The following is a 12,453-nucleotide window of genomic DNA, read 5'->3' as shown; positions in this document are numbered from 1 at the left end:
GCGGATGGCATAGTACTTCTGTAGCACGCAGTCTGGTGCAGGCGAGCGCCCTGCGCGCGTGACCTGCATTTCATGACATAATATTAACACCCCGCTGCAAATCGCAACTGCAGTGCGTTTTGAAGGTGGTGCAGGAAACGTGCGGCTTCCAACCCGGCATTCTGGTGTGAACTAAATGCCACTCAATAAAGTAAAAAGAATTGTGCCTACTTTATCTATATTAACACCTCGGATTGCGCCTACTTTACTCCTATTAGCGCCTGACTTGCGCCTGCTTTGTACATGCCAACCCACCCCCCCCCCCCCCACCTTTCCTATGTTCCTGGCAGCGTACGTATCCAGGTTGTTCATAAAGATCCTTCTAGGTCTGACGATCGGCTCCCCTCCCTCGGCCATGTTGCAGTCTGTGGGTTACTATGGTCGCACTCCGGTTGCCAAGGACGGGTGGTTGCTAAGCGACGCTAGGGTCCTTCCGAGTTACAGCTTGTACGCAGGTTTGATAGAGCAGAGAGCGTCCCTGCTGCTCAGCAGCGTGCGGGTGTAATTCTCAGTAATACCTGTAGATGGCAGTGTTGAGCCGATGACGTCACTGAGAATGCGTGCTTCAAGATTAAGAGAGTAACATATTATAAGTGCCGGGAGCGGTGGCGCCTCACGGTAGAAGCCGTCTCGGTGGGGCTGTTGGATTGGTCGTGTTGTCCATGAGTTCAAGCCTCGTGGGGAAATATGGCCAATCCACACAGCCCGGTTTTTTTTTTTCCTTCTTTAAAAAAATAAATAATATATATATATATTTTTTATAAAATAAAAAACATAAATATAATAGAAAATAGAAAATATTATGTTTAAGGTTTTCATTTATTATTTTATACCCCTTTATTTACATTTTTATTCTAGAGCAGCCTAAATAATAATAAATAATAATAATAAATTAAAAAATTAAAAAATATAATAATATATAAATATAAAATATAATAATAATAAATAAAAAATATAAATATAATATATATAATAGAAAATAAATAGAAAATAAAATATTATATATTGTATTTAAGGTTTTTATTATTTTATATGTCAATGTTATTTTATATGCCAATGTTATCATTGGCAATAAAAAACATAAATATAATATATATAATATAAAATAAAATAAAAATGTATATTTAAGGTTTTTATTTATTATTTTATACCCCTTTATTTACATTTTTATTTCTATATTTACTAATTATTATATTTATTATTTTTATGCACTCTTATTTATATTTGTTTTTATATGTGAGTGATTGTTTTATTTACACACACACCCTTATTTTTTCTTATATTTAATCCTTTTTCTTTTTTTGTGTTTAGACACCTTTATTTATTTTTATTTTTTGAAATGTGTTTAAGTTTTTTAAATAAACACACAAAAAGAAAATGATAACATTGACAATAAACAAAAAGTTACATCACATATTCACAATCTTTTCTGCTTGATTTCATCACATTTATAGGATAATTATTTATAGTATAATTATTTATTTGCAGATTTTGTAAAAAAATTATTGCAGCATAATATATGTAAAAACATGTTGGAATAATTGTGTTGTAATAATTGCAGTTATTTATGAGGGAGAAATTCAATAATTATTTATCTCTATTTTTTTTATTATTTATTAAGTATATTTTATATTATATATATTATATGATTTTTATTTATTATTTTATACCCTTTTATTTAAATTTTTTATTTTTATATTTATTATTATTTTAATGTGATTGTTTTATTTACAAACCCTTATTTTTTTATATTTAACCACTTTGCGCCAGCGCTATAGCCAAAAGACAGCTACAGTGCGGACACTAACTGCCGGGAGGGCGTCCCTGAACGTCCTCCTGTTTACTTCCGCAATGCGCACTCCCGCGAGCTCACATCGGGAAGTTCTGTGCTGGCCGTGTCCAAGGCACAGATTGCTGTAAATGGCCAATCGCAGCGGCCGTTTACAGCGTGATCGGCGTGTCCAATGAGAGATAATCTCATATGTAAACATATGAGATCATCTCTCATCACCGGCTCTCCCTCCTCACACAGAGACAGCGTGTGAGGAAGGAGAGATGAACCGCTTAGTCAGAGATGCAGCGGTTAGTGGGAAAAAATAAATAATAAATATAAAATATGAAAATAAAGTGCCTATCTGTCCCCACTGCCACCTCTCCCCACTGCCATCTGTCCCCACTACCACCTGTCAGTGCCATCTGCCCCCAGTGCCACCTGTCAGTGCCATCTGCCCCCAGTGCCGCCTGTCATCAGTGCCATCTGTCCCCAGTGTCACCTGTCGTCAGTGCCATCTGTCCCCAGTTCCACCTGTCGTCAGTGGCATCTGTCTCCAGTGTCATGTATAAGTGCCATCTGTCATCAGTGCCATGTATAAGTGCCATCTGTCATCAGTGTCACATGTCATCAGTGCCACGTATTAGTGCCATCTGTCATCAGTGCCACGTATTAGAGCCATGTGTCATCAGTGCCACGTATTAGTGCCACGTGTCATCAGTGCCACGTATAAGTGGCATCTGTCATCAGTGCCACATATTAGTGCCATCTTCATCAGTGTCATGTGTCATCAGTGGCACGTATTAGTGCCATCTGTCATCAGTGCCACATCAGTGTCACGTGTCATCAGTGCCACGTATTAATGCCATCTGTCATCAGTGCCACGTTAGTGTCACATGTCATTGTCCTGGTGCTCCAGGGCCTTCAAAAGTGTAATAGGTAGTCAACAAGTTAGATATGTAATTTATGCTTCTAGAACACCTGATAGTGCTCCCTGCATGTTGGGCCTCTATAAGTGGCAAGGCTGTGGAAAAGTCCCACACATGTGGTATGGTAATACTCAGGAGGAGTAGCAGAATTTATTTTGGGGCATCATTTGTGGTATACACATGCCAAGTGAGAGAAATAACCTATTACAATAACAATTTAGTGGGAAAAAATAAAAATAAATAAAAAATCTTAATATTGCAAAGAATTGTGGGAAAAAATGACAACATCAAAAAGCTCACCATGCCTCTTACTAAATATCTTGGAATGTCTACTTTAACCACTTGAGATCCGCGCTATAGCCAAATGACGGCTACAGCGCGGATCTCCTTTTCCGGGACTACGGCTATTGACGTAGTCCCGTGTACGAGCGGCCTGCGCGCCCCCTGAGGGGCGCGCGCGGCATGCTCTGTGATCGGCGAGTCCATGAGACTCGCCTGATCACCGATCCGTGCAAGGGGTCGATCCCGACCCCTTATGACGTGATCAGCTGTCAGCCAATGACAGCTGATCAGGTGACATAACGGAGCCGGTAATCGGCTAGTATTCAGAAAAAAAGCCGATCACCGGCGGCCGTGATCGGGAAATCAGTCCCGATCACGGCCAGCAATGCAAGCGCCCACCTGCCCCCTGCCAGTGCCCACCTGCCCCCTGCAGTGTCACCCTAATAAAAAGTAAGTGCCCCCCGTCAGTGCCACCCAGCAGTGCCCATAGTGCCACCCAGCAGTGCCCACAGTGCCACCCAGCAGTGCCCACAGTGCCACCCAGCAGTGCCACCCACAGTGCCCACAATCTGCCTCAAAGGTGCTGCACCCCAGTGCCGCCCATCAGTGCCCAGCAGTGCCGCCCATCAGTGCCCAGCAGTGCCACCTATCAGAGCCACCTATCAGTGCCACCTATCAGTGCCCATCAGTCCCATCTATCAGTGGTAACTATCAGTGCCCATCCGTGCCACCCATCCGTGCCACCCATCCGTGCCACCCATCCGTGTTATCTTATCTGTGCCCATCTTTGCCCATCAGTGCCGCCTTATCTGTGCCCATCGGTGCCGCCTTATCTGTGCCTATTAGTGCCGCCTTAACTATGCCTATCAGTGCCCACCAGTGCAGCCTATCAGTTCCCACCAATGCAGCCTATCAGTGCCCACCAATGCAGCCTATCAGTGCCCACCAATGCAGCCTATCAGTGCCCACCAATGCAGCCCATCAGTGCCCACCAATGCAGCCTATCAGTGCCGCCTAATCAGCGCACTTCAATGAAGGAGAAAAATGACCCGTTTGCAAAATTTTATAACAAACTATTAAAACATGATTTATTTATTTATTTTTTTTGCATCTTTTTTTGTTTGTTTAGCAAAAAATAAAACTCCGAGCTGTAACTAAATACCACCAAAAGAAAGCTCTATTTGTGGGAAAAAAATGATAAAAATTTCATTTGGGTACAGTGTTGTATGCCCGCGCAATTGTCATTCAAAGTGCAGCAGCGCTGAAAGCTGACAATTGGTCTGGGACTGAGGGGGGTTTAAGTGCCCAGTTTGCAAGTGGTTAAAAAAGGGGGTCATTTGGGGTGTATTTGTACTTTCCTGGCTTGTTCGGGTCTCAAGAAATGAGATCGGCCACCGGTGCATCAGATGTGATAAATTTTGTATGATTTGCACCACAGCTTTTAGACTCTCTAACTTTCACAAAGACCCAATAATAGCCAATAATTTGGGTTATTTTTACCAAAGATATGTAGCAGTATAAATTGTGGCCAAAATGTATGAAGACAAATTAATAATTTGCAAACTTTTATCACAGAAACAAAGAAAAATGTGTTTTTTTTCAACATTTGCTGTGTTTTTTCATTTATAACGCAAAAAATAAAAAACCCAGAGGTGGTCAAATACCACTAAAAGAAAGCTCTATTTGTGGGGAAAAAAGGATAAAAAATTAATTTGGGTACAGCAATACATGACTGAGTAATTGTCATTCAAAATGTGAGAGCACCGAAAGCTGAAAATTGGTCTGGGCAGGAGGGGTGTTTAAATACTCAGTTGTCAAGTGGTTAAGTTATTTCCATAAACACACAAAAAGAAAATGATAATATTGGCAAAAAAAAAAGGTACTGAATTTGCATAGAAAGCACATAGAGGTATGGCAGCCAGGATGTATTTTGCTATTATCAATAGCTCGCCCTTATTTATTTTTATTCATTATTTTATACACCCTTATTTATAGTTATTTTTATATTTATTAAGTATTTTAAATATTTATTTTTTTATACACGCTTATTTCTTTTATATTACTTTATTTGTTCATATTCATTTAACCCTTTTTTTCCATCACATATTCACAAACTTTTCTGTTTGATTTCATCGTATTTATAGGATAATTATTTGTAACATTGCATTGCAGATTTTTAAAAGATTGATTGCAGCATAATATATGCAAAAACATGTTGTAATAATTGTGTTGTAATAATTGCAGTTATTTATGAGGGACAAATTCAATAATTATTTGTATTTTTTTTTCTTTGTTTTAGCTTTAATTGGTAATACTTTTAAACAATAAACTGTATGAGCAGCACTGACCCCTGCTGGTTAAAGATAGATAAAGCATCCTCAGCTCACATGTGATGCTGCATATTCACCACACGAGGTCGCTCTGCTCAGAGCTCTGAGCCTGCCTTTTGCCATCCTGAATGTGTAAAGCAGAAGGTTGATGCTGATGTTCAGCTCTAGTGAAGTGTCTGTGAGTGACATTTAACAGAGGAATTACTGACAGAATAAGGAACCTAACTGGTGCCAATCAGACTGCCAAAGCATTAGTGAGATGTTTTGGGTGCACAGGTGATCCCTTCCATCCCAATACTGGGTGACCTTCTGCTATAGATTTACAAATATTTGTAGATTTGTGATTAAAAAGTGAAGTTCTGCCCATCCTCCTCCCCTCTCCTCTACCGCTATAGCAACTTATTTTTTGGAGTGGGTTCCTTTTTCTGACAGGTACCCGCTCCCACTTCTGCTCCTCCCCCCTAGGTGAGAAAAGCCGAGGTTCTGCTTCCCCCTCCCCCACTCCCGCAGCCTCCTGGGACACGTCTCATGCCCTAGGAGTTGCGGGACCAGTGTGAAAGTGCAGTACATCTCGCACATGAGCAGTGGGGTGCCAGCTGTGGAACAGCAGGAAGTCACAGCCGGCTTCCCACAGTCAAGATGGCGGTGCTGGAGAACAGAAGACCAGCGAAGAAGCAGAGTTTACAACAAAAAAAGAAAAAATGAACTACTAAGACTAGAATCAGACATATGTGGGATGGGAAACACATGCTAATCTCACACGTTCCCCAACCTGCAGGAAATATGTGCTGCCCTTTAGCAGATGCACAGTGGATGTCATCACCTCTTAATCTCCCCCCACACATAGAAAAGCGCGGCGTGTTTTCAGGTACGCAAAACCACGAAGTCCGTCAGCACCGTACAGTTCTGTCTATTTTAAAGCAAGGCTCAGGGCTTTTTTCCCCCATTTCCCGCAGGTACAGCAGGTGATTCAAATGAACGGGGTGCTGTGTCTGTGCAGAACCTGAGATAAACCTGAGATAAAGAAGATTGGATACAAATGTTGCAGTTTGGAACTTTGATTTATTGGTGTTACACTCTTACGGTTTTGATCAAATTCATCAACATATTTGTGAAGCGCTACATTGATGATATATATGTGCAGCATATCTGTATCAGCTTTCCTTTATTAATACAGGGTTTCCTTTTTTTTTATATTGTACTTATTGATGTCTAGGCTCCAGAGAGGCCAGCTAGGGCAAGGATAGGGTAAGTGACCACGGTCTGTATTGTACCCCCTGGACATAAGAAGCATGTAAAAGTTACAAGGAGGGGGCACAGCGAGGGTGCAATAAAATTGACTTTTAGGCCTCATGCCCACGGACGTTTTTACAGCCGCTTTTTTGAGTGTTTTTTGCAGCTTAAAAATGCCTGTCCATGTTAGTCTATGGCTTCATGCCCACCTAGGCGTTTTTGAGCTGCAAATGGCATAGGCGTTTTTAAGCTGTTAAAAAAAAAAACCCTGGACCAGGGCGCTCCGTGGTGCGGCGCTAGAGCTGAAAAACGTGAAACGTTAAAAAATGTGCAAAAGCGCAGTAAAAATCAAGTTTTTAACACCACTTTTTCCAGACATCGGACCTAGCTTTACTGCCCATTTTTCAAAATGTCCGTAGGCATGTAGCCTTATAGAGTGACATAGTAAAAAAGAGATGTTGAAATACTTGTGGAGTGCAAATACTGAGTAAGGGCAGATACCAAGATCCAGCATCAGGATGCATGAGAAGTGATACTCTGAACTCTTCCTCCTGATCTCTGTGCTCTGCACATTACTCATTTCGAACACCTGTGCTCTCTTTGTTACTTACCTCTCTTTGTTACTTACCTTTGTTACTTACCTCTCTTTGTTACTTACCTTTGTTACTTACCTCTCTTTGTTACTTACCTCTGTTTGATACTTACCTGTCTTTGTTACTTACCTCTCTTTGTTACTTACCTTTGTTTACTACTTACTTCTGTTTGTTACTTACCTCTTTTACTTATCTCTGTTTGTTACTTACCTCTGTTTGTTACATACCTGTCTTTGTTACTTACCTCTGTGTGTTACTTGCTCCTGACCACTACACAATCTGCAAAGCTCCCAACTGTCTCCGATCTTGAGGGACTGTCCATGATTTGGAACAATGTCCCTCTGTCCCTTTTTCCTCCTCATTTGTCCCTCATTTTGGTCTGATCTGTATAGTTGTATATAAAATACACTGCTGATCTTTCAAAAAGTGTTCAGTGCTAAACCTTTCATCCAATTTCTAAATTGCTGCATTTGTACATTTCTAAAGCGAGTATAAAGGAATAGTAGTGGTTAAAAAAAAAAAAAAACACTTGTGGGTTTAACTAATCTTTTTTTGGTAGAAATCTCCTTTAAGGGGGTGTGACAAAGGGCGTGTCCTGTGCCTACATACTTTTACTAATAGGTGTCCCTCGTTCCCATCTCTGGAAGTTGGGAGGTATGCATTGTGCTTTACTTACTCTTGGCCCAGAACAGAGCAGTTTAGCCAACCTACCAGATTGAAATTTACTGGCACGACACCAAAAATTTCCTGGCACAGCCAAGTTTTTACCGGCATTTCCAAAAATTACAAAATTCCAGACTTAAGTGCAAATTTTTCTATTTAGGCTACAAACAAGTACAATATGCAATTAGCAATGTGATTTAAAGTAGATAAACAGCACTAAACAGCAATGACAGTCCCACTCCTGACCTATTCTGCCCCTTTCCTGCAGACTCACACACGAGGCTCTGGCCACTCTGATTGGCTCCCTTGCACCATAACAGCACACGACATGCTCGGGCTCCGCCTCCACCAGAGCTGCCCGAACACACGGTAGCAGGCACTTGGATGGTCTCAGCCAGCTCTGGACCGGGCCGAACATCACAGCTGTATTTTTTACTGCTAACTTTTTGGCGGGGAAGCTAAATGCAGAAAGTTTATTATCTTGATGCAGAGAAGGAAATAAAATTATATTAAAGGCACAGTTTAAAAAACAAAACAAAAAAACATGTCATACTTACTTGCTTTATGCAGTGATTTGGCAGACAGCAGCCCTCATCCTCTCAGGTCCCCCACCAGTGCTTCTGGCCCCTCCCATCTGCCAAGTGCCCTCAGAGTAAAGAGCTTGCTATGGGGGCACCCAGAGCAGGCCGCTCACCAGCCACAGTTCTGCGTGTCCAATCGGACACAGAGTTGAGACGTCTTCTCTCACTTCTCATTGGCTCACAAGTTATGAGTGACAGCAGCCAGAGCCAACATTCATAAAATAACAAACATATTACACTTGCCTACTCTGTGCTCCTCTTCTGGTGTCACCTGCTGGAGCTCTTGGCTCCTCCCCTGCTTTGTGTACCCCCCATAGCAGGCTGCTTCCAATGGGGGCACACCTGCAGGATTGATCCTCAGCCAGGCTGTGTGCGTCTTTTGGCACACACAGCATGGCTCAGCCCCACTGCCTGCTCTCTGCTCACAGGATTTAATCGTCAGGAGTCAATGGTTTCTTCTGCTGCCTCTGTGAGCGGAGAGAGAGGGAGGAAAGAGCCACTGCAGATGGGCACAGCGCTGGATTGAGAGAGGACATAGGTAAGTATAAAACGGGGTGATTGGCGATACAAACACTGGGACACTTTTTAGCTTAATGCAGGGAATGCATTATAATCACTTTAAAACAGAACTAAACTTACCTTTGCTTCAGTGACACCGCCCCTCAACAGTGCCAGCATCTTCAGCTGTGTGCCGGTCTTCAGTCTTCTTTATGGGCCAGTGTAGTATGACATCCCTCCTGCGCATGCACAGGAATCAGTCATTCCAGCACACAGAGACCAGGCCAGAGGTGTAATCTGATCTCCACATGTGCATTGCATCGCTTTAAGCACCTCCCACTGTTAGCACAATTTGACCACATCCATCATTATTGTGATGTTCTATGCACATTGCATCGTTGCACTCCTTAGGGTGCCCAGAAGGTTCAATGGATCTTTCAAATTCCTACTTATGTCCCTGACTCTCAGCATTAGGGATGAGCTTCGTGTTCAAGTTGAACATACGTTCGACTCGAACATCGGCTGTTCGTCCGTTCGGCGAAGTCCGAACATTTTGGTCCGTTCGCGCCAAATTCGTGTGGCGCTCACGGCCCACAATGCACTGCGATGGCACAGTGCATTGCTGGCTCATGATTGGCCAAGCATGCACTGTGACCCCGCATGCTTGGCCAATCGCAGCACCAGCAGCGAGGAGAGCCATGATTGGCCACAGGCAGGATGCCTGTGGCCAATCATAGCTCAGGCTGTGTAGTGCACGCCCCACACTATATAAGGCCGCCAGCGCGACGGCCTTGTGTAGTGTGTTGGCGTCTGAAGCAGTGGGTGTTCTGTGTACCTTCAACACAGTACACACCGATCGTTTTCGGCCAATTTTCGATCTTGCTGTTGTGTAGTGGTTGTTGTCTGCGTGCCCTGACCGCAGTATACACCGCTATATTCACCTCACCTATATAGCTAGTGATCTATCTTTTATAATAGAGCTTGCAGTCAGTAGTGTTAGGAGCTTGTGCGTGCTGTCTGCGTGCTCTGTACCCCGTATATACCGCTATATCCACCTACATAGCTCTTCTCTATTTGAGACCACTTGCCATCTGCAGGAGTTATTGGAAGTTGTGTGTGCCTCCAGCACAGCACAGTATACATCTGTATATACCCCTTTATCTCTGGTGTTCTATAATAAAGGCATCTGCAGGAGTTAGTGGGTGTTGTGTGCCTCTAGCACAATATACACTACCCAACTGCTTTTTTACCCAACTCCCTTCAGGCCATTACCATGTCTGGAAGGCCAGCAAGGAGAGGCAGACAGGCGCGAGCCGATAAAAGAGGGCAAGCAGGCTCTGTGTCTAGAGACAACAGTGCTGGTCGTGGACGCGGTGCATTGTCATCAGCATGTGGCCATGGGACATGCTTGTCCTTCTTTTCGGCAGCTGGACATGTTGAGCCGCAACATGCCAACGACTTGGTAGAGTGGATGACCAAGCCCTCTTCATCCTCCTCATCCTCTCTCACCCAGTCTCAGGGTAGTAGCAAAGCAGCTGCCAACGCATCGTCTTCCCTCCTCTCAATGTCATCATCAGTGACTCCTTCCCTAGACCCACCACGTCCTCCTGAGGAGTCTCCTGAACTCTTTGAGCACAGTGTTGGGTACATGCTCCAGGAGGATGCCCAGTGTTTGGTGGGCTCTGATGATGACACTCAGCTAGAGGAAGGCAGTAGCGTGAGCGCAGAGAGAGGGGATGCTCAAGAAGGACAGCAATCTGGCAGTCATGTTCCACAAGCTGCAGCATACTGCCATGTTTGCTACAGCGATGAAGAGGGAGGGGATGATGAGGGCACTGACTCCACGTGGGTGCCTGGAAGGAGAGAGGAGGAGGAGGAGGAGGCGACACATGTCCAACGAGGCAGGATGCCCTCCGGGGGCCAGCTTAGGGGCAGCACACCGACTGAATCACACCGCAAAGCTTCGCCTGTGCAGGGCGCTGCCTCTGCGCGTTATTCAAAAAGTTCTTTGGTGTGGGCCTTTTTTGAGACGAGTGCATCAGATCGCACCGCTGCTATTTGCAACATATGTCTCGCGTGGCCAAAACATCAGCCGCTTGGGCACCACATGCTTGACCAGACATATGTTGACCTGCCATGCAGCTCGTTGGCAAGCGTACCTCAAAGACCCACACCAAAGAACAAAGCGGACCTCTCCTTGCTCTTCATCAGCTGGCATCTCCAACCCCACTAGACCTTCAGTCCAGTCTGAAACCTGCTCTGAGAGGAATGAAGGTGTAGAATTAGGTGTGTCACAGCCAAGTGCTTCCGGGAACTCTGCTAGCGGTACACCCACGTCCGATTATAGCAGGCAAATGTCCCTGCCCCAGCTGCTGGACCGGCGAAAGAAGTTCACTCCCAGCCATCCACATGCCCAGCGGTTGAATGCTAGCTTGGCTAAATTGCTAGCACTTCAACTGCTGCCTTTTCAGTTGGTAGACTCGGCCCCCTTCCGTGAGTTTGTACAATGTGCGGTTCCTCAGTGGCAGGTCCCCAAACGCCACTTTTTCTCACGGAAGGCGATTCTGGCTCTCTACCGGCATGTGGAAGGCAATGTCCTTGCCTCGCTGGACAGGGCGGTCAGCGGTAAGGTGCATATTACCGCTGACTCATGGTCCAGCAGGCATGGACAGGGACGTTACCTGTCTTTCACGGCCCATTGGGTCACTCTTCTGGCAGCTGGGAAGGATGCAGGACAAGGTGCAGTAGTGTTGGAGGTTGTTGCGCCACCACGCCTCCAAAATGCTACTATTGGTTGTGACACACCTCTGTCCTCCACCCCCTCCTCTTCTTCTTCCTCCATGGCCTCTTCCAGTGCTCTGTCCTCAGAACCAGCGGTGCTCCGTAGGCGTTCCAGGGGCTACGCAAGTACGCAGGCAAAATGATGCCATGCCGTGCTTGCGCTGGTTTGTTTGGGGGACAGGAGCCACACTGGGGCGGATGTTTTGTCAGCTCTGCAGGGGCAGGCCGAGAGGTGGTTGACGCCACGCCAGCTTAAGCCAGGAATGGTGGTTTGTGACAATGGCACCAACCTCCTCTCCGCCCTCCGATAGGGACAACTGACCCATGTGCCCTGTGTAGCTCACGTCCTTAACCTGGTGGTGCGGCTGTTCTTGGGCAGGTACCCGGCTTACAGGATGTCCTGAAGCAGGCCAGGAAAGTCTGTGTGCATTTCCGCCGATCATTTAATGCCTGTGCTCGGCTGGCTGAGCTCCAAAAGGAGTTGAACCTGCCCAAGAACCGCCTTATATGTGACATGCCCATCAGATGGAACTCAACGTTGGCCATGCTGCAGCGGCTGCACACGCAGCAGAGGGCCATCAATGAGTACCTGTGCGACTACGGCACCAGGACAGGGTCAGGGGAGCTCGGTTTTTTCTCACCACGCCAGTGGGGCATGATCAGGGATGCATGCACTGTCCTGTCACCGTTTGAGGAGGCCACAAGGATGGTGAGCAGTGACAGTGCATGCATCAGTGACACTGTACCTCTTGT

Source organism: Lithobates pipiens, unplaced genomic scaffold, assembly GCF_037356315.1.
Source record: "Lithobates pipiens isolate NorthernLeopardFrog02 unplaced genomic scaffold, aLitPip1_a1.2 Scaffold_13, whole genome shotgun sequence".
Classification (NCBI taxonomy): domain Eukaryota; kingdom Metazoa; phylum Chordata; class Amphibia; order Anura; family Ranidae; genus Lithobates; species Lithobates pipiens.
Note: the sequence above shows the minus strand (reverse complement) of the source record.